Here is a 21,563-nt window from a genome sequence, read left to right on the forward strand (position 1 = left end):
ACTGTTTTCATGCCTCTCTCTGGCTTATGTGGCTCATAATCACACTGAATGCTGTATTGACAGTCTGGTAGGAGTGAGACTTTGCCTGAACACTGTCTGAGAGCATTAGGACGTGTTTTGATTGTTTTGGCTCAAGTCTAGGACATTGGATTTAAAATGAAACGATGACTATGAGACTACTTGAGAGTTGCACATGTGGCCCTTTCTATAATACATAAATCCATTATTTACACCCACTTATCCTTTCATTGTAGCAGACTGGAGCAGGGCACACATCTGGTCAGCCCACCAGTCAAATATTATACAATGTCTTTCATCTTCGACGTGTCCATTAACTCCTAAATGGATCGAATTCAGATTGAATCAGATGTAAAGGTGCCGTGACACAGGAAGCTACAAAGCGTGAAACTGACCTTTTTATTTTAATCGAAAATTGCATGATTCATACAGCCGCCCTGTCATCCATCATGCTTCACTTCTGTTTAGGACTGGTTCTGCCTTGAAAGATGATGTGTTTAATTTCATCCGTGCTGTGAAAATATTTCACAGGATTAAAATGTTTCAGGTGTGATTTACAGGGACATTTTATTGAGATATTTTAATTGATATCTATTAAAAGTTATGACAAAGACTGTTTCCAATGTTGAAGGTTGCTGCAGGTTGCCTGATTTTCATTTAGCTAGATATCCCTACCCTTTAACCCCCCTCTCACTGTGTGTATATTATATTCCTGAGCTGTGCATGCATGTGTGCAGGGCCTTGTTTTTGTCTGCACGCCTGCATGAGTTGCAGGGAAGGTGCAAAAAAGCAATCGGCGAGGCTTCAGCTGGAGATGGAATTGCCAGTTGTATATCTTGACACTGGACATATTTATGCCCAGAGAGGCTCGCCTTTCTGCCGGCTCATCACAGCTACTGTCAGGTGGTGAACTGTGCGTGTGCAGGGTCTGTTTGTGCTCTGTGATGCGCATGTGTTGATAAGACGAGACCTTAGTGCATGTGCATAAATACCATGTGGTGTACGCCTGTGTGCTCCAGCGTGTCCTGTACAGTGCAGTTTGTTGTGCACCTTATCTGAGAGCCTTCTCAATGTCCTAAATATGAAATTCAAATCTGTTTAATTAGCATTATACAGTTAAATACCAGTTAGAGGAACTGTTAAACGATTAGTTGTCGACTGTTAAATTAATCATTAACTATTTTGATCATCAATTAGTCAGTTTAAGTATTTTGTTTTTAAGAAAAACTCAAAGATTCAAGATTCCAACTTATTAAATATGAATATGTTCTTGTTTCTTTCCTTCTCTATGACAGTTAAGTGAATATCTTTGGATTGTAGACAAAACTAGACATTTAATCAACAAAAAACACTGACACTCAACACTTATTCTTACATTTTCTGACATTTCGATCAATCAATCAAGATAATAATCCACAGATTAATCAACAGTGAAAATAACTGTCAGTTGCAGCCCTAATACCGCTGCACGATGTGAATGAGATGAATGGTTCAGACATTATAATATACATCCTGCATATGCTGCAGCATGTGGACTTTCTATGACATAATAAAAATCTGCAGACCCGCCCACCAACCCAAACCTGCCAAATTCAGAGGATGGAGAGAAAAAGTCGCCTCAGCCAGCTGATCCTGATCCCAAGAACATTTAAATGCCATTCAGCACTGAACAGACCCTAACAAGTGACAGATTACTGTAAATTGGTCCAGCGAGCGACCAAAAAACTGAGAAAGGCATCAACTACATATAGACTGCGTGACCACAATTTGGCCGTTGAGACTGCTGGATGCAGAAAAATCTGGCAACCCAGCAAGAACAGACTGGGTCACTTGTGCCAAAAGCAAGAGGCAGAGACGGAGCAACACTTCCTGCTACCCTGCAGCATGTATAAAGACACAAAGACCAACTTAACCAAAATGGATCTTACATGGCAAGATTTTGACACAAGACATTCAATATTTACTGACATTAGAAGTCCTAATTGTGAGAATGCAGACACAGCGTGAGCTAAAATGCAAGCTTAACAAATAGAAACACAATCGCACAACTTTCCTCCAGTACATCAAGCCGTGTTCACTAAATGTTCTCCGACTATATTGCTTTTTATATTGAAGAAAAAACAATATAACCTACAATGTCACATAGGCTGTAAATGCTGTCACAGCTTGAGGAAATCCAATAACTGAAAACCTACTGACCTTTGTTTGATTTTGATTTTTGTCTCCTCTTCTACTTCTTCTACTCCTTTGTAATTCTTCTTTGAATGTTTTACATTTTCTTTTATCCATTCCATAACTTCACTTAAGTACGGTCACTTTATTACACTATCGATCTAATGATCCGGGCCCCATTTTATGTAGCTTATTGTAATATAAGTTATTTTCCTGCCTTTTCCATAGAAATCTTGTAATTCTGTCCACTTGACTTCTCAAAAATCAAAGGCCATACCCTTGTTTTTGTACCACATAAAATATTTATAATCCAACTAATACTGGATCATTGGGGCCGCTTTTGATATATCAGCTGATACTCTTTGTATCGATACACATAATATATACATAAACATATTTTTTTGCATTTATCCCTCACATTTTTATTCTGAACGTGTTGAAACAAAAGAAAACAATCTGTAAAATAAAAGGAACAGCAAACTAATACGACAATACAATAAATAATCCTCAAAGACGAAGAAGTATACACTAGTTTAATCCTACCCCTGTTTATCAAACTCTTTTGATGAAGTTATGTATGTAACGGTGGCAGAATATTAAAGCTTAACAACAGACTTTATTGTCCAAAATGACATCTGTGAGCTTATACAATAAACTTGTAATGATTACAAATGCATTGTTGCAAAAAAAAAAAAACAGAGCATATTGTAGAACATCTCCACTGATGTTACAGCGTCTGTGAGAGGCCAATATGTACTTGAATGTCCACTGAACAAACTCAGAGTCAAACTACAAATGCAGAGATCAATGTTTGAGCAAACCGACACCTGTCAGGATAATGTTACAGGCTGTTGCGTTGCTGTGTCTAATAAATCACCTTTCAAATCAGTTCATCTTCTGTGACACAGAGCTTTGAATACAAATCACACATTTCTCCGAAAAATGCTGCAGATACTTTTGTTTGTATTCTCCTGACACGCTGACACACACCTGTAATCACTTTTATCGAATCAGGTCAAAGACGATTAGCCACATTTTTACCCAGGAAATGTATCATCACACCTTAACAGTGTGGAAAGCGGTTGCAGTATCCTCTGCCAACAGTTGGGGGTCACCCACAGCTTACTGTTGTTCGAAAGCTGCACAGAAGAACTTTGTGTTATCAGCTGTGACAAGCAGCTCATTCAATAAATCAGGTCTCCCCACCAATTTACTCTGAGATCGGCAGTCAATCACGGCCTGCTGAATCAATTTTATGAGCCTCTTTTAGATTTACAGGCACGGGTCTGTTTCTAACTGGAACAATATGTATCCTGCGAGCGCGACGCTCTGTTTGCGAAACAGACTTTTAATTGAAATTTCTTCTTTTTATTTGTTCTGTTTCCATCATTTGTTGTGTTTTTGCATCATTGAACCATCTGTTTCTGAATTCTGATACAACAACAGCAATGAGCTTTGACGATAGAGCGCTCGAGAGAGTTTTTCTTGTCTTCAATGAAGACTGAGACGCAAATTAATGCGATTCATTAAAGGACATTATCAATGTTTTTTTCCCCATTATATCACTCTAATTATAGTTAAGCTTATTGCTCATTGCCAAATGAGTAACATTAATGTAATGCCTCCAATAGAGGATATGAGCCTTATTAATCCTGCAGACGTCTCCAGCAGGAAAGAAGCAAACTTCCTCATTGCTCTACTAATGTCCAGCCTAAGTATTCATATTTCAGTTTTCAGATTAAAGTGAAGTAGAGTTCTATAATGTGCTTTATTAGGCTGTCTAACACATCCCAATGCTATATAAATACACAGTCAGCCAAATGAGTTTCATGCATCACGAGACAAGCCCCCCCTTATGTGCATGGAAATTGCACAGCTGTTTTTCCCCTTACCGGTACAATTTTTCTGCAGATGAAAAGTGCCAGCTTTAATAAATCTGATAAATTACCAGTTGCAAACTGTTGACCAGTCAATTTTTCTGACAGGGCGTATTACCTGATTTTCTCCCTTTTCGTCGAGACATACTGCAAATGGAGCCTGATTGCTCCCCAAGGTGGCGAGTTACACATTTAATGATGTTGAACTAACTCAGCTTTCTTCTTTTCTTCAGTGGATTAGCTCACGTGAACGCAGCCGGTAGCTCCGTTCAGTTTCCCGCCCTCTAATTCTCTCACACACATGTAAACAGAAGCACACAAAGGAGCCATTATTTTACAGTAGTCACATTAGCAGCTATTATTACACTGGAGCATCAATTAGAGAGTGACCTATATGGTTTGTGATCCCTTAAAACAAACTTGTGTTCTTGTGTGTATTATAATAATCTTGTGTCTCAAAAATGTCAACTTTTTAGAAGCTACAAAACAACCATGTTTTCAGCTTGTGATGTATTTTTGATCAACCGAAGACCTAATTGTTACAGAATATATACACACATTTTCACCTTAAATAAGGTTTGTAAAGAATTGTGACCAAGATACGTTTTAATGAGTCTGTCGTCCTCTGAAAAACAACGGTATAGGTCGAAAATTCAAGCAGGATTTTGACCCATATTTACTTTGTTGCTAGGCGGCAACCTCTAGCAGCTGTAGTGGGTATTACAACTGTAGAGGAGGAGAAGTCAGTATGAAGAGTGACTACTCTGTTCCAGGAGGCTGTCGAGATTTGTAGACCGGTCAAACAAGGACAGCACTTTAACTCAGGAGACCGCTGTTCGTGCCCAGTGTGAAACCAGTGGTAAGTTATTTTAACTTACTTACATAGTGAAGTAACATCACATGCACAACATATCTTGGTCACCTAGGTACCTCAGTAATCAAAGTTACAGAAGTAATGTGTTTTTTCCTAACCCTAATGGAGTGCTTTTCTTGGCTAACCCTAACCAAGTAGTTTTCAAAACTGCGATGGTACAGCGATGACTTTACTGCAGTCAAAATGGAGCGAGGTTTACCATTGTTCATTTGCATACACTACCAACACTGTATTGACACTGCTGTTTGGAAACTGCCAACGTTCCCGTTTAAAGCTGCCCTGTGGTTTGTTTTGAAAAAAAAAAAAGGAAACAATTTTGTTTACATGAACCATTTCTCACCAACACAAACCGTGTACAGCCCAATTTAAAATCTTGCAATGCTTATATCTATGTTTATGCTTTCTTGGTGCATTTTTTTCATTACTTGGCATGTGACTGGCACAAATAGTAGAACAACTCTTATATGTTACTGTTTTCAAAATCCCCATCTCTACTAAAAACAACAACGTCTGAGTTGGCAAGATACCCGTAACCTTAACCTGGTCGCTAACGGTACAAACGTCACTATCATGGGCTAACAACTGCACCAACCATTGTGATTCATTTAAAGAAATACAAACAAGCCAGCGTTGTTTTTTATTTTACCCTATACCACATTTAGATTTGGTGCAGCCAGACCTTTCTCCAGTGCTGACACAGTGCTGTCTCTGGCAATGTGAGACTAGAAATCCAACCACAGGACCAGTGTCACCACATGTTCTTGAGCACAATATGAACTTGAAACATGAGTAAAAACATTGCTCCTTGGTGCTCCTAGTGGTCAAAAACTCCACATGGTACCTTTAACACACAGACATGTATTCAGATACCAGTACAACAGTGATAAGCTAATACTGGCGATATACATCTACCCACAGAATGATCTCCTCCTTTCAGGTTGTTTTAGTTTCATATGTTGCCCAGAAAATGCAAAGCACTTTTGGTAATCCATAAATAAAGGCACGACCTCTGAAATTGTCTTGCAGCCCCCTGCGGCGTTGTGACCCTTTAGCTGAGGTCCCCCATTGCTAAATGGTAGATAAAATACGATAAAAGACCGTTTGATCCAACCACATTAATGAGGTCAGCGGCTAAAAAGACCTTATGACAGCGGTTTGGTGCTCTGATGTACATGCAAATGAATGGAGCTACACATCAAAGGTAAAAATTTCTCCAAATCCCCAAAACCTTCACGCTGCTCGCTGCACCCATGAACGGATATTAGGAGGTTAATGTGCAGATTTACAAATACTGCAGTTATGTATCGAGTGTGTTAATGTGCGAGTGTCTTAACAACTCAGTGTGGAGCAATTATACACCACTTAACTGAAAGAGCCAATCATATGTGATGTATAGCCGTTATGTGTGTGTGTGTGTGTGTGTCAGGGGATGCCTAATATCCTGCATCGTTAAGCAGCGTTTGACATCTTCACACCTTCAGCGTAGAGCCTTTCTAACATGGAGACGACACTGAAACGCTTTGATGTTCCAGAGTCTTTAACCACTTAATCCCAAAGAGAGAGGGAGGGGGAAAAAAATTAAGAATCTCCTACATTTCAGTGTCGTTTTTGTAGTTTAACCCTCTCTGCACAATGTACACAAACACACACAGACCCATATATATATATACACATCTAGACACGTATAGACACACATACTGTATATAATGCTTTTGTAGCCTGACATCTATGGATATTTCAAAGAGCTCCCCGAGAGTTTACTCACCCAGCAAAGCTTAATACATCCCATCAAGTTAAATGCAGTGAAATTACCCCCAACAAGTTGGAGTTACAAGGTTTTACACGCGACAACAGCAATATGCTCATGTGCGGTGGAGTGACTGCGGGGGGTAATCGTGATGTCATACGGCTCTCCCTCTTGCGGAACGACAAAAGCGAATTAGCCGATGGATCAAGTTCCATCAAAATCTGTGCGCGTGGAGATCACACCACGCTGGTTAAATAATCTGCTTCCACTTTGGATTCGCCTGCAGGGAAACAGATTGCGGCTCAGCTCGCGACGAGCTCTGCAGAGTGTCAGAAGGAAAAAAAAATCAAGGGGATGTTCTTGGATGTTATTGTGCTCCGCAACAGAGGATGCGTGTAGCAGAACGTACGTGATCGTGAAAAGTTTTGTGTCCGCTAATTAAAAAGCAAGTCTGCACCTGATTCTTTGAACAAAAGGGGAGAATGCTTGGCTTTAGCTGTCTCAATTACCGTTGTCATTGTGTACTGCTGATCTGAAACGGATGGTGTCGGCCTCAAACGGGCCTGCAAATGTCATCTGGTGACAATACATGACAGAGAGGAGATAAGAGGACGAGGTAAATGGCGTGCACACAAGAAAGCAAAGACTACACAAGGAGGCAGGAGGGAGGGAGAGCCACTGTTGCACACCGGGTCTGGTACAATATCTGAGCAGTTGCACTGACACAGTTTCAGTCTTCCATTAAATGAATAATAGAGGAAGAAGGGAGGGTTAAGAGCATTTTCCTCTTTCCTAATGTGGAGAGAAATGGAAGGCAGGGAAAAAGGAGTGCAACAAGGCACAGCTGTACGGTGACGCTCTTCAGACGGTTAGCTTAACAGAAGTCGGCGCACGTTTTCGGCATTGTTTCAAGGCCACCAGACATCCAGATGTTGCTCATTAGAATACATGATGGACTTCTTAACTGTCTCCCCTAGGCAAAAGGGGTGGTGCTCTGAAATGTTCAGTGATTAATGAATTAGGTTGTACATATGAAGAGGTGGGCATGGGCTAATGGGATTTTAAGTTCTACTTTTTCAGACCTGCCCTGTTTCACCACGGCTGTTCCCTCCCCCGTCAAACCCACTACCAAAGACTCTGAGCACACGCCAGCGGCAGCAACCCGTGGAAGTGTTTTCTCAAGCTCCTGAAGCACTCGCCTGCTTTTCTACATCTGCTTAAGCACACTCGGCTGAGTTCTCGCTGACTTAGCAGCCTCTTCTACGGATGCTTCGGAAGCTGCACCAAAAAAAAAGAAAAAAAAGATATATATAAATATAAAGACAGCGTCGGGTAAAAGTGTGTCAGGGAAACAGAAAGCACAGCTGTACAATACTTTCTTCTCCAAGATAGGAGGATGAGATTAGAAAGAAGAGACACATGAGAGAGCTTGAACGTGTCAGAAAGACATTATGGAAGTTCACAGCGGGGCTAACAGACGTGTTGCTGATGTGGTGAATGACCTATCAACAGGAATTCTTCTGTATAGCTTGGTTTAGCTTTTGTCTGTAGTACTCCTCTGGATTTTCTTATCTAACAGACACTTAAATGTTGTTTTATTGCAGGATAATAATGTTCCAGTTCCTTGCTGAGGTTAAAAAATCAAATAAAACCAATACAAAAATATATTTGCTGAACACACTTATTGTCCGGCTGCCTTATTGGACAGGTGTATAGGATTTTGTTGCACGTGGTTGCAGATGGCAACCAACTGAATACCCCGCCTCTCAGCCTCGCCTACAGCGGCCACGAAAAATGTGAAAATGCAAAATCGGGTTGGGCCAATAGACAATGCCATCGTCCACTGCTGATAGCTGACAGTCATCGACTATACTGAGCCGTGTACCATCGTAACATGGTGATTTAAATGGAGGCCCACCAGAGAGCGCAAAGTGGTGCGTCCCCTCAGAGTTGTCATAAGACAGGAGTTTGTGACGTGGGAGAGAAAATTTAAAGTTTGTTGCTGCTCAATGCACGTCACGTCTCCATGTCCAATTAATTATGGTCTTATCAGACCTGCACCGTAGGAACTTAATTACATCGCTGGTAGTGTTGTTTCTTTGCTGAGAGATGCTGTTGTGTTTCTTTAAATCATGCTGCTGTTATTTGTGTTTTCTTAGTTTGGCTTCTGCTGTATAGCTAGCTGGCTAACTTTATTTCAAGTTTCTGTGATTGAACAAAACTAACTTACTAACTAACTAAGAACATGTGGTGTGAAGATGAAGACATTTTTAACCCCACACAGGGATGTATGTTAGACGCTCGCCAGGTAGGGATGTGATCTGATCTGACCCCCCTCACAAGTCTGGGGAGACAGTTTTCTCTGCTGGGTGAGATCAGTGGGTCTACGGCGGTGAGCTCATAAGCAAACCCCGTTTTATGGCAACTCTGAGGGGACATGCTGACTCAAATTCAGACACGCATAGCACAACCCTGAACCCTAAAGTTAAAGGCACTCTCTAGAGCCAGTGTTTGGTTTGTCTGTTCAAGGCTACCATAGAAACATGGCGCGAGGTGAAACATGGCGGACTCCGGGGACTCCCTTTGTAGATATAAAAGGCTCGTTCTAAGGCAATGAAAAGTCAACGATTCTTAGTTTCAGGTAATTATACACTAATTAAAAACCATATTTATGAATATTATGTTTCATTTCTGCCCCTAAATCCTACACACTGGACCTTTTTAAATACTTTGTACCGGCACACCAAATACATGGCTGAAAATAGCACATTAATTACGCCTGTTTGCCTAACTACAGTGCTGAGCTTTCTTTTTTTTAAAAGACACTATATTATTTTCCTATTTACATCTTTAGTTGGAACAAATGGACTTTAGAGATGGCGGGAAAGTATTGAGATGAACATTGAGCATTTGTGGTTTTGACCTTCTCATGGGATTTGTCGACGGTAGAAAATATGTACGTCCCTTCTCTCTATCTATGCATATTATGCACTCCATTGTACATGTCTACAATAGCAGCTGAATCACTTGGTAAGAGTCTGCTGTGTCTGTTCCTGCCTCGGCCTCCAGCTGGGGCCAATCTGTCGGTCAGGTGTGGCTCAGTGGTGGTAGCCAAGGCCTCGCCAGCAAGCTGGGAGTGCACACAGCCCAGATAGTACAGAGAGGGGGCGGCACACTGCAGTGCAACCCGTAATACTCAACAGATATACAACACGTCCTTGTGACAGTTCATTGTTTTCCATTATGGAAATGTTTGTGTGTATCTATAATGACATTTTAAATGGAAACACAAACAGTTTTGTGTTCCTGAATCGACAGAAATCAGAATAACCTTTGTTATTGCGGTAAATGGAACCGGATCAGTGATGCAGAAACTATAATGCCAACACAGTGCACGTACAGCGCCAGAACAGGGGCGGCGAGAGACGTATTTTAGATGACAGCTCCCTATGCATTAAGCATTCAGTAGCCATGTCAACATGTTTTAATTTGCTGATGACAAAGCAGCACTTTTGTGCGTCTGTGATATTTTGACCCCTCCAGGAGGACATCAGACAAACACTAATGCATTAAAGCCCACTGGAGGGACTTTCCTTGTGGTCCACAGGACAATACACAGCCTGGCTGCTGCTCGCCAGCCGCATCAGAAGTTGCAGGCGAGGACCCTACGTTGGGGTGGATTATGTCTAAATAAAGCCTCGGCAGTGTATGAATCACTGTGTCACTGATCCCCTCTGCTTCCCAGACAACAGGTTTGCCTTCTGCAAGCTGTCACTGGCTTTCCACTCTTTCAAATTAAGAATAAAAGGGAGAGAGAGAGAGAGAAATCGAGACTGTGTGAGGGAGGGAGGGGAGTTGACGTTCATCACTCGAGTGCCGTGGCTTAGCCTAAGAGGCTTGAATAATCAGTATGTTAAGCTGTCAGGGTGTGCGCTCGCACCTACCACGCGCTTACAAACTCCTGGGCGCTTTTTAATCAAGCAAAAACGCTGAGAGGCAGTGGCGAGTGCCAAGAGCCCGGGCTAAGAGATGAGCTTTAGAATATCTGTTACACTTTCTCCTGACATCACCAGACGTGCGTTTTCTCCACTGTAAGCTGCAGACATGCGTGTGTTTTTTTTTTTTTCTTTAAAGAGGACACGGTGAATATTCAGCTCGCCTTTATTTAATGTGAATCATCACATTCAGCATAACAACTCATAGTACGATTCTCTGCACATTCTACAAACGGATTCCACATTCGCTGTGAATGAAGGTGTAATCTGCATTGTTTTGGGGAAATTAAGCCGTCAGTGCATTTTACGTGTTGTCATGACCCACTGCACTATATGCGAGTCCCTACTGTCAGCAGCAGCTGCCAGCATCGCTCAGCTGTCACAGATTTTGAGTGCGATTTTGACATTAATTACAAAATCAAAGATGTCAGATTCTTGTTCAGCCCTGGCTTGCTGTATCTCGTTCTCCAGATACAGCATGTACCGTGATTCAAGTTGAAAGATTTTTTCCAAGTATCATTTATTCCACTGAAAAACCTGCCTGAAAGTGCTGTTGAGAAGTCGACTGAAAAGTCTTCCCAAGTGGTGCCTTCATGTGCAATTGGACAGTTTGAGAAAATGAACGAAGCTCGTAGCTCGCAGTGCCGTGTTACAGCTGATTCTCAGCACTCACATGTGTCTGATGTGACAAATTCTGGTCTGTATTTTCAAAGTCTGTTTTCTCAGAGAAAAACAGACTTTGTCGACTCCTTCACTTTTCAGGTAGCGCCACCATGAAGTTGACAGTTTTGTTTTTCAATTAAATATATCCTGGAGGCAGCTCCTTCGAATGTAGCAAACATAACATGCTAACACACCACCAAACTACGGTGGTGAACATGGTAAACATTACTGAGTACCTACCAACTGATCAGCACGTTATCACTGCGACCGTGCACCCCAGTATCACACCTGCCAGTCCATCGTGTCACTACTGCGGTTGGACTTGCCTACCTATGAAACAATACAGTCTCACTCAATGTTCAAGTTAGCAATGTGCAAAGCAATGTGTGGTTACATTTTCAAAATAATGGCGCCAAAACTACTACTATAACTGCTTCCATAAAACAGTCACCACTGACTATTGGCTTTACACAGGACCCAAACCCTTGTCGCCTGAGTGAAGATCTGATGAAAGTCCTATGTATGAACCTTCCCACCAACCCTGACCTCCTCCCAGCACAGATTTGTTTAGCTATTTCGTCTTCCATTTCGTCTTCTGAGCTCGTCACCACAAACACCGTTCTCTACTGGATCTACAAGTTTGTAGAACTCTTTCACACCTTTCAACCTGGTGACTGCATTACCCACAATGCAACTTAGACACTGAGTGACATCACTGGAGCCACAAAAGGCTTTATACTACTTTTTTTCTCACATCCAGTAGTACTCACTTGTCCTGTTAACACACTTTAATGTGTAAAATTGGTGGATGTACCCTTTCAGTCCCTGTCACAGAGATGATAGCTTGGCTGTTGACTCTGAAGGGACCAGTACACTCTGTAGCACCGGTTCACAGGACAGTCAAATGGTTCCCGAGCCCCTGATGTTGGCAAGTGGGGCTGTGTCTGGACATTTCTGTCAACTTTCAGAAACAGACAGCTGACATTCACACCCACGTCACGAAAAACAGAAAGGAGCCAGGGTTTGAACTTCTCTCTCTCTAGCTTTCCATTTTCAAGTACTTCTTTCACTTTTCATGTGAACAACCAAATGCAAAACTGAATGAATGAATGTCTTCCAGATAGACTGAAAATATGCGCCGTTACTCCAATCTTTGAACAATGCTTTTCACTCGACCTTACATTTGGAACAGCTGCAAACAGTTTTGATTTCCGACAAGGTTGAACAACATGTCTTATGAATGGCTCTGAACAAGCATAACCCAACCCCTAGTCTCTGTTACAACTATCAAAAAAAGCAAAAACAAACACCTGGAGCACCCAGACAACCCTCCTCCTCTGGCCTACAGTACAGTGAGACGGACCACAACACAACCCACAGGGACCCCACTGTTGAATCGGGGTTAGAATTCATCATGTAGCACTTATTTTGAAAGCCGTGTTAGAAAAACGATAGTAATTAATGGATAAATAAACAAAAACTCGACTGGATATATACGTAATGATATACATGCATACTATACTCCAGCAGGATGGAGGTCAAACATGCAGAGATACAAAAAAAACCTGCTGGGGTCTCATGAGTCTCATTCTGCCTGCAGGATGGTGCAGACAGATTTGCCAAACACTGTTGCAGGATTGAATCTCTGCAGGGAAGGTGGGAGTGGTCGGAAATTGTGAGTGCGCAGGTGGGTGCAGGATGTTAAAAACAGCCCCACGCAGATCTCTAAATAATTAATTGCATTACATGTTGCAGACACAACTAACAGGTGCATAATGCATCTCCGTCACAAACACAGCAGATTCCATTTATCACATGAAAAGGTTTAAAGTTTAAAGCTTCATTTACTTAAAAGAGAGATTTTGCCAATGAAATTGTTGAAAAATAAGTGACAGCAGAATAATTCATGGCATGGGTAGAAAATACAACCCCATCATCTGAGGTCAGTGATAACATTTCACGTCTGCTGGAGCCCTACGTGAACTCTGTCAGCCCTTCTTTCCGTTGTGCTTAACAAATGTCAAACCACATCTTCCATTTAATCCCTTTCAATTAATTAATTTTCGATGAGCACACGTCTCAAACGCCACGCTGTTTTCACAGAAATCACAGGAAACCGTCACACCTTTCCTGTTGTTTTTAACCAAGCGAAAAGAAAAAAAAACCTCTCCGTACAAAACTGCCCGTGCTCTCCAATCGGAAAAGTAACGCAGGCAGAAATGTGGACCTTCAGTCAAACTTTTGACCTCTGATTCAGCTCGATGACATCAAAGCCAAAACACGATCACAGCCTGGAAAAAGGAGTCATTACACAAATGCTTCAACGCATGTCAGACTGGATCCCAGCCTGGCTCATAAAGGAGCACATTCGACCTTTAATCTAATAAAAAAGAATAACAGCACGAGGCTAATACAGCCGCTCTCCTCCATGGGTATGTGCATAGCGCTTTGATCACCACAGCTCTCTTAACTCCAAGCCAACAATAATATTTTCTCCTCACTTCGCCACTCGAGCCGGTTCTCCAAACCCCCCCATATAACTGGTATAAAAATAGCACCAACACAGGGGGCAGAGGGGCTGCCTATTTATGACCATGCTTCACCACCCAGAGTGATGCTAGGAAAGCAGCAGGGAAGGCTAAAGCTCTATTCCTGCTCCACCTTTTTTTTCCCTTCTTAACCCACAGCCTCTTCCGTTTTTTTTGTTTTTTTTTCAATTCAGACTTTCCATCCCGGGATTGATCTCGCAAAACCCCTCCAATAGCTTAAATTACATCAGCCGGTGGCTTTAGCACAGAGACAAAAAGGCCTGTGGGCCTCACAGATCATAATTCTCTCCGATAGATTCAACTTCTAAAAATGTGCCACGTTCAATTTCAGCCTCCAGCAATGCCTCTACCCCCGCCCAACCTCGTACTCTGCTATGAATTATGACGCACGATAGATTGTTTTTTAAGTTTACAGCCGAGCTCGGTGACAGAGAACTGCTTACCAATCGAGTGAGGGCGGAGGGAGCGCAAGGTAAAAGACAGTCGACGGCTGCGGTCGCACAGTTTGCCGTGTCAGTGTCTGATCGGCGGCCAGTTGATTCTGTGTTTTAACTTTTCTCCGTAAACCCGAAAGTCAAAACCCCTCGACAGTCATTCACCTTAACTAGAGTTTTTTAAAAACAACACGCTGTTTTCAGGTCGAACCATAAGGATGGTAATGAGCGCAGCAGTCCGTATTGGCACAGCTTGTGGAAATTAGCATAGCAGTAGAAACAAGAAATTACATTCCTGAGCCTGTGGAGCACTCTACAGTAATCAGTTTATTTGTCATTATAATGAAGGTGGAAAGCGTTCACCTAGCAGGAAACGCAAGCTAGTGAATATATCATTCCAGCGGATAGATTGGACTTTGGATCAGGACGATGGCGAGAAACGCTGACAGTTTCAACAAGTGCACGCAGCGAGCTACAGTAGTGCGAGTGAAGATTTCAAAGATTTGATAACCTACAGTAGTTTGCCAAGAGAGGAACATCTAAAGGCAACAAACTGCTGTAATTTGAATGATCTGCTATTGTGCTGAACAGTCGCTGTGCTCCTGACGGTGTGATTGTTGAGGGTGGGAGGGACGGGGGAGACTTTGACCTCAAACAACCAGGGTTGCATGGAGGTCTTAATGCAGCCGTGGCAGTGGGTGTTGTAGACCTTTAATTTATTCTCTGTTTCACAAGCTTGGTAGCGATTATTCGCTGCTCTTTGAGTCAGGTGGTTTGTATAATCAGGTGATCACATTGTTTTATGCAAACGAGACTGGCAAACACTTTAGGAGGATCATATCATGTCTATATCAGTCTTAACGTGCACTGCAACTAGAGCCTGACCGGTAATATCAGCTGACATTTCCCTATGGATGTGTTGGAGCTATACCAGTATCACATATATATTCATAAGAAAGAACATATTGCATAAAAAGATGAGTGATTTATAGATATTTTGAAGTTTGAAGATTTTTGAGTCTCATTCCCAACTCGTCAAATACCGACACTTGGGGTCAACGGCGGGCCCGACCAGCCAACCAAGTTGAGTTGGGAATGAGACTAATGAGATTAATACTTAACTGTCTTATAAAATTGAACCTTTAAACAATAAAGTTTATTCTTAAAATGTAAAATATCCCTTGATAACCACATTTGAGGGGATCATTGTTGGTTGGCCGATAAATATCAATGTTGGACAAGAGAGTTCGAGTATAGGTCCGGCTCTGATGCCTCAGCACTAAACTGTTCAGCAGATGCAGATAAAGAAAGACAAAACATTTCTGGAGCACTTCTGTTCATAAGCAAAGGGCATCCATTACTGTAGAAGGATTTTTTTTTTTTTTTTTTACTTCACTAACTGTTCAGAGACGTACACATAAGACAGATTCTGGCTTCAAACACTTTGACTTACTTTGCTCATATAATAGGTTTCTTGCTAAAAGAAGGGAGGAGGAGTAACTTTAGATAAATGCAGCTCAAAGCGGCTCCAGAACCAAATGTTTCCATCAGCTATTAGAAGGTATTTGACAAATTACTCATAGAAAAGTGTGACAAATTCTCCAAATTATTAAAAACTGAGAAGAAAAAAAACCAGTCAAGTTTCTTGTACCCAACGATTATAAAAAATGTAATCAAATGTATTAATAATTCAGTCTATTTTGTGCAGAAATTGCTGTGTGAATCATTGGAAAGGCAAACAGAACAGTAAACTCCCTTAAAGAGATTAAAAAGCCAAGTAGATTTTAGTTTTGACTCTTTAACCTAATGTCCATATGTTGTTCTAATAAACCATAAAGCTTCACTTGTCGTATAAATCATGTTATTCATTGACACATAGTTCATACAGTTCTTGTCTGAGTTGTGTTAATATTTCAAAACATTTTGGGCCACAAGTTCTTCAAGACACAAGTTATTTATCACCACATCGTGGTCGTGATGTAGTTTCATTTGTCTCATTTTGCAGCATCGCAGTCTCAAGATAAACCCTGTAATGTGCAACAGTTTAGGTTTAATAAATGTGAGAATGATGTACACCTAAAGTACAGTTTCAGATGAATTTGAATTCAGATGATATGAAACTTTAATTGAGCCCATTTTTTCCTCTGTAAGGATAAATGAGATGCCAGTGCACAGTTAGTTTTCCATTATATTTACTCTGAAGTCAGCATCCGACAGCCCAAACACACTGATTCCTCTGCAGCCCTTTTTGTCTGTGTCCATTTGCCCTCCATCACTGACTGGCTGCCACCAAGACGGCAGCCAGTCAGTGTCGATGGCCTCGTTCACACTGATCCAGTCTCTACCCCGGCAACTCCCGGCACACTCTGTGCCCTGAGCCAGGCCAGCGGGAGATCCGGAAAGGCTCGAAAGGGCCAAGGCACAAAGGGCCAGCTGCTTGCAGAGCATTGGCTTTACATAGAAGGAAGCAGGGCTTACTGAATGTACTGGATGCATGTGATCCATCTTTTTATAGTGTGCTTGTTCCAATTGGAAAATTAGTGGTGGAAACAGGAACACGCTAAAAATGAATTTAGAGGAAGGAGTTTATAAAGATAATCGCCCATGATCAACCGGTGAGTCGTGTGCCATCTTCTCTCAGCAACTTTATCTGAAAGACAAAAAACCGGTCCGCTCACATTTCACGTGCTGCCACTTTCATTTCCACGTTTTGCTCAAATCAATTCCCAAACCTCCCCAACACCTAGTGCCTTGCACCGACATCTGTGGCATTGTGTGACGCCAGAGTGTAAAACTGCTCTGACACGGTGCGCCACACTCATTGTCTGCACTAACTGCACGCAGCTCAACTTAAGCTTAAAGCAGTGGCTTATGAAGGCATGCAGGAGTGTGCAAACACATCACGAGGCTCATAAATATCTCGTTCTACAAGGGATTTCACGTATGCATTCTTATGAGAGCTTACGCTGAAAGAGTGGATGTGCAGTAAGTGCATTAACTGTGGGCTGCAGAGGGGCTGCTGGGCAGGGAGAAAATAGATGTTTGGAAAGCGAGGCCAATTTATTTTCTTTCATAGATCTTTAGTTCTCAGAGTAAGTTTTATATCTACAGTGACAATCCTTAAACATAGCTGGACTTTATGTTGATTTAAAGGTATTAGTCCATTTCAGAAGCTGGCAAACGATGAAATGTTTCTTTAAAGTGTAAAAGAACGATCTCAAAAACTTTCAGCGTGAGACTATACATCATCCGTTTGTTCTTAAACTCTAAAACTCATGTATAAAGACGATGATGCATGAAAACGAGAGAGTTAACGTGTGGAGGATGAGCTGTCGTGACTTTGCTTGAGCATCTCGCCTCGAGCCAGCTGAGCATCTAAAAAGGCAGCACACACAAACAGCTGCGTGTTCCTTCGAGAAGTGAAGACACCCAATTTACACGTCCCTAATAAACTAACAAGCCAACACCTGAGCGGATGAATATGTGGACGCGGCCAGCGACATCGTAAATATGCTCTGCATTGACATATTTATGGTCCGAAACATCATAAATATGCTAAGTCAAAGTGGCATTGGGAATGAAATTTAAAAGAGTCGAGGATTTCAGAATAAAAGCCTCACAGACGGTGAGAGCTGCTCTCCCTCGAGACAGCCCTACTGGGGAGACCGTCGTTCCCAGGAGGCTTCGTCACAGATGCTCTTCTTCTTGTCTTAAATTAGAACGTGATCATCACAGAAAGAAAGGTCAGAGTGTGTAATAGAGAAAGCCTGTTTTTTAAAGTTGAAAGGCAAAAAAAGTATAAACGTGCACATTAAGATGTCCGACTTTTGATTGGATTAGAATAAAGTTGTTTTTAAATCCAATTATCTGAGGACTCTTGGATTTGCAGATATTTTGGGGAATTTAGGTTTCATTCACAAATGTAAACTAGAATGGCCCTTCAGTAGAGCGCATACCTCCGCCAAGGCCCAACAGTCCCCTTTCATTGAATCAAGCCTAATCCAAAATCTATAACCCTGTATCACTCTAGATTTAAAAGCACCCATTAACAGTTAATGATTAACTGCCTAACCATAATTTAAGCTCACCAGATGTAGGATCTTCTTTCAGATTTTCTTTTCATCAACATCCATGCACTATTCCCTGAGAAATTAGCAAAAAATGTTGCTATGTTAAAGAAAGTGAGAAATATCCTGGATCCGTCCCTTTATATGGACCTGCACCGAGAGTTAATGAGGATCTTTTCAGGGCCGATACACATCCTCCATCTGCGTTTGGTGGAAATCCAGAGTTTTTGTGTGATCCTGCTGAGAAACGAACCAATCAACAAACAAACGGACACGGATACAAAAAAAACCATAACCATCTCTGACCAATCCAGAGACCAATCCGCTTCAATGTCGGTGTCGGGATCTTGAAAATTCTCTTATTTATTTGAACTCAGCTACAGAAATCTACTTACTAATAGTTGATGATTTTGCTCTGCGCCTGATATTTTCAAGTTTTAGCACAACATTAAAGGTGATGCTAGTTTGCTTTCCTACGCTTGTTTGTAGCCTTCTTAACCGACAGTTTAAACCAGCAACAGACAAGTTTTCCACTTTAAGCAAATCATTATCAAGTAAATGTTGATTACTCACTTTAACTGATATAGAAAAGTGAAACCATCAGTGTTTACATTGGTTCCCTTTAAAACCTCCTATCACTATTTTGTCTGCCCCTGGACACCGGGGAAATGAAGGGTAACTGGTGATCCATTGCTATTACAGGCTAAATGTTTGAATCAACTCATGTTATGTTATTTGCAACTGTGTTGTTGCCAACAATAACATCACATGGAAACACTGAGGGGGAAAACTGTCTGTTATCACTTTAATTTTCTGGCATTTTAGTATATTTTTTTGCTCTTTTCATGCGTTCGTATGTGGTTTACTACAGTCTCATGTAACCCTACACTAGCGTTATCAAAAATATTGATATATTGATAAATATCGATAGATATTGATTGAAATGGATTCGATACTCAATTTCTGCAATGCTAGCGGCGTTTTTTTGCTCTCCTAACAGCGAGTTGACACATGCACCGCTGCAGTACCTACGTAGCCCCTCCTCCTCCAAGAAAATGAACTCAGTCAGCTGTGATTAACACCCAGAACACAATAATTGTTTTATTTATCTTTTAACAAAAATCGAAAATTTCACGCCCGTAATGTTGTCAATTTTTCCCTGTGGTATCGAATACGGTGTCAAGCATCAAGGTATTTTATCGAAGTTAGAAAACCAGTATCGTGACAAAACTACCACATAAAACCAACAGAAATATATAGACGTAATCATAATAATCAAGAAAGAGAAAAAGGGGATCGTTACACCTCTTTAACACGTGCTCTTAACATATATCCATATTTCCTTGTCGGCCATATTTAAAGACACGACTCCTCACAAAAACCCTCCAAAGAAACAAGACACCACATCCGGAGAGGCGCTTCCTCAGCTGTTGACATTGTTGTAAGGCCCAATTTTCAGATATGACTGAGTGGCTTTAAAAACTCCGGGCTGCCAGTATTGATGTCTAAAGCACTTTAGCAGTATCTCTGTCTCTCTCGCAAATACACACACATGCACACACACACTCCACTTCCCCTTCCTGGTAAAGTACAGGATGTGCGGATGAAGAACTAAGCAGTTTTTTTTTTTTTTTCCCTCCTCTGCTGTTGCCAGGAATGCTTTATGGGCCATGTGAATATTGGAGTTCTCCTGCCGGAAAGATTGCTTGATTCAATCAAGCAAGTCACTGCCTCGTAAAGTCATTACACTTTGTGCAATGTCATGCGTTCTGTAGCCAGTGGACGGTCCTGTGTTCTGTCCCGGCATTAGGGGAAGTGGCCTAGCGAAAGGCACGTGTGCCAGGCACGTCAGCGCCTATAAATAGCCGTGACCAACTAACGTAAACACTTTTTTTTTCAGAAATCAATTAGAGATGCATCCTCCGTAAAAACAAATTACAGCATGTTGTCCTTGTCAACTTGTGCTCCGGGCAGACTTAAAAATAAAAAAAGACTTTGTCTCACTTTCATATTGAATTCGCACATGCTGAGAGCCAGAGGGTATGAGAATGCAAAAGACACGAAGATGAAGAGATAGCGTGGCGGGAGGAGGGAGAGGGGGAGCTGATATCAGGGTAGGATATCAGAGGAAGAAGAAAAAGATCCAGTGACCTCGCTGATATCATCTCCTGCAACTGTGTCACTTTTTCTGAGAGGAACACGAGTGCTGCGGGGAAAACTTTGAAATATGCACGCAGGAGAAGACGGAGAGGCGAGAGAGAGAACAGAGACAAGTGAGTGTAAAGAAAACAAAAACAAGAGCAGAAGAAGAAGAGGAGGAGGAGGAGGAGGAGGAGAGGGCAGGAAGTACTTTTTGAAAGCCTCAGCGCAGGCTGGAATAAGCCGAGTCTTACCTGCTCAGTTGTTTTTTTGGTTGGCGGGACGGAGAAGTGAGGAGAGTCAAAGGGTCCCGGGGTGGTCTGGGTGGTAAGGGGGGTCTCGGTCTTGGCTCGAAGCAGGGCTGGAGGGTGGTCCAGGAGAGGGGAGGAAGGATGGAGTGACAGGGAGCAGGGAGACGGGGAGGCTAAAGGGGGGAGAAGAAACGCTGCTTGCCTCTCCCTCCCTTACTCTCTCTCTCTTTATCTCTTTTCTCCCTCCAACATACACACACACACACACACACACGAGCTCGGAGGCAGACACCAAAACCCCGAGTCACTCAGATAATAGGCAGAGAAAGAGTCTTTACATTTACACGCTCTGCCACAGGGGAAGGATGGGGTGAGCTCTCCTCCCACTCTCCTCCAGGCAGCCAATGGGAGGCGGCTCAGAGGTGTCCAGGCAGCCAATGGAAGTGGCAGCAGCCGGTGCCTTGCCCCAGCCAATAAGTGCAATAGCTCATATCCAGTTGAAATAATTAGAATATGGAAGGAGTCGTGAAAAAAGCCTCCCTTTTGAAGGACAGACCGAGCCCTTGCACTCCAGCCAGTGAGTGTGATTTAGGGCTGCAACAGACATTAGAGTGATTAGATTCTGGGCCACTTAACCCAGCACAGTATCACTGCACGCTGCTCTGCAGACCTGGCAAAAAATTAAAAAAAATCCCTGCTGCCAGACAGCAAGAGAGGCTTCAGTCAGCTGGAGTTTGAAGAATTACTCATGGACGGTCAAACGAGGCACGCATGATG

The 21,563-nt window shown here is 42.1% G+C and overlaps 1 protein-coding gene across 4 annotated transcripts in view; it reads right to left on the minus strand.

Moving 5' to 3' along the window:
- Positions 1 to 21,112, minus strand: part of pcbp3 (poly(rC) binding protein 3) — a 74,324-nt gene extending 53,212 nt beyond the window's left edge. For all 4 annotated transcript variants that reach the window (XM_084361259.1, XM_084361257.1, XM_084361258.1 and 1 more), the window contains exon 1: positions 20,790 to 21,112. The gene's annotated coding sequence lies outside the window, so the exon portion shown is untranslated. The remainder of the gene's footprint in view (positions 1 to 20,789) is intronic.
- Positions 21,113 to 21,563: the final 451 nt, after the last annotated feature.

This window comes from Pagrus pagrus (assembly GCF_965226575.1).
Source record: "Pagrus pagrus genome assembly, chromosome: 9".
Classification (NCBI taxonomy): Eukaryota; Metazoa; Chordata; class Actinopteri; order Spariformes; family Sparidae; genus Pagrus; species Pagrus pagrus.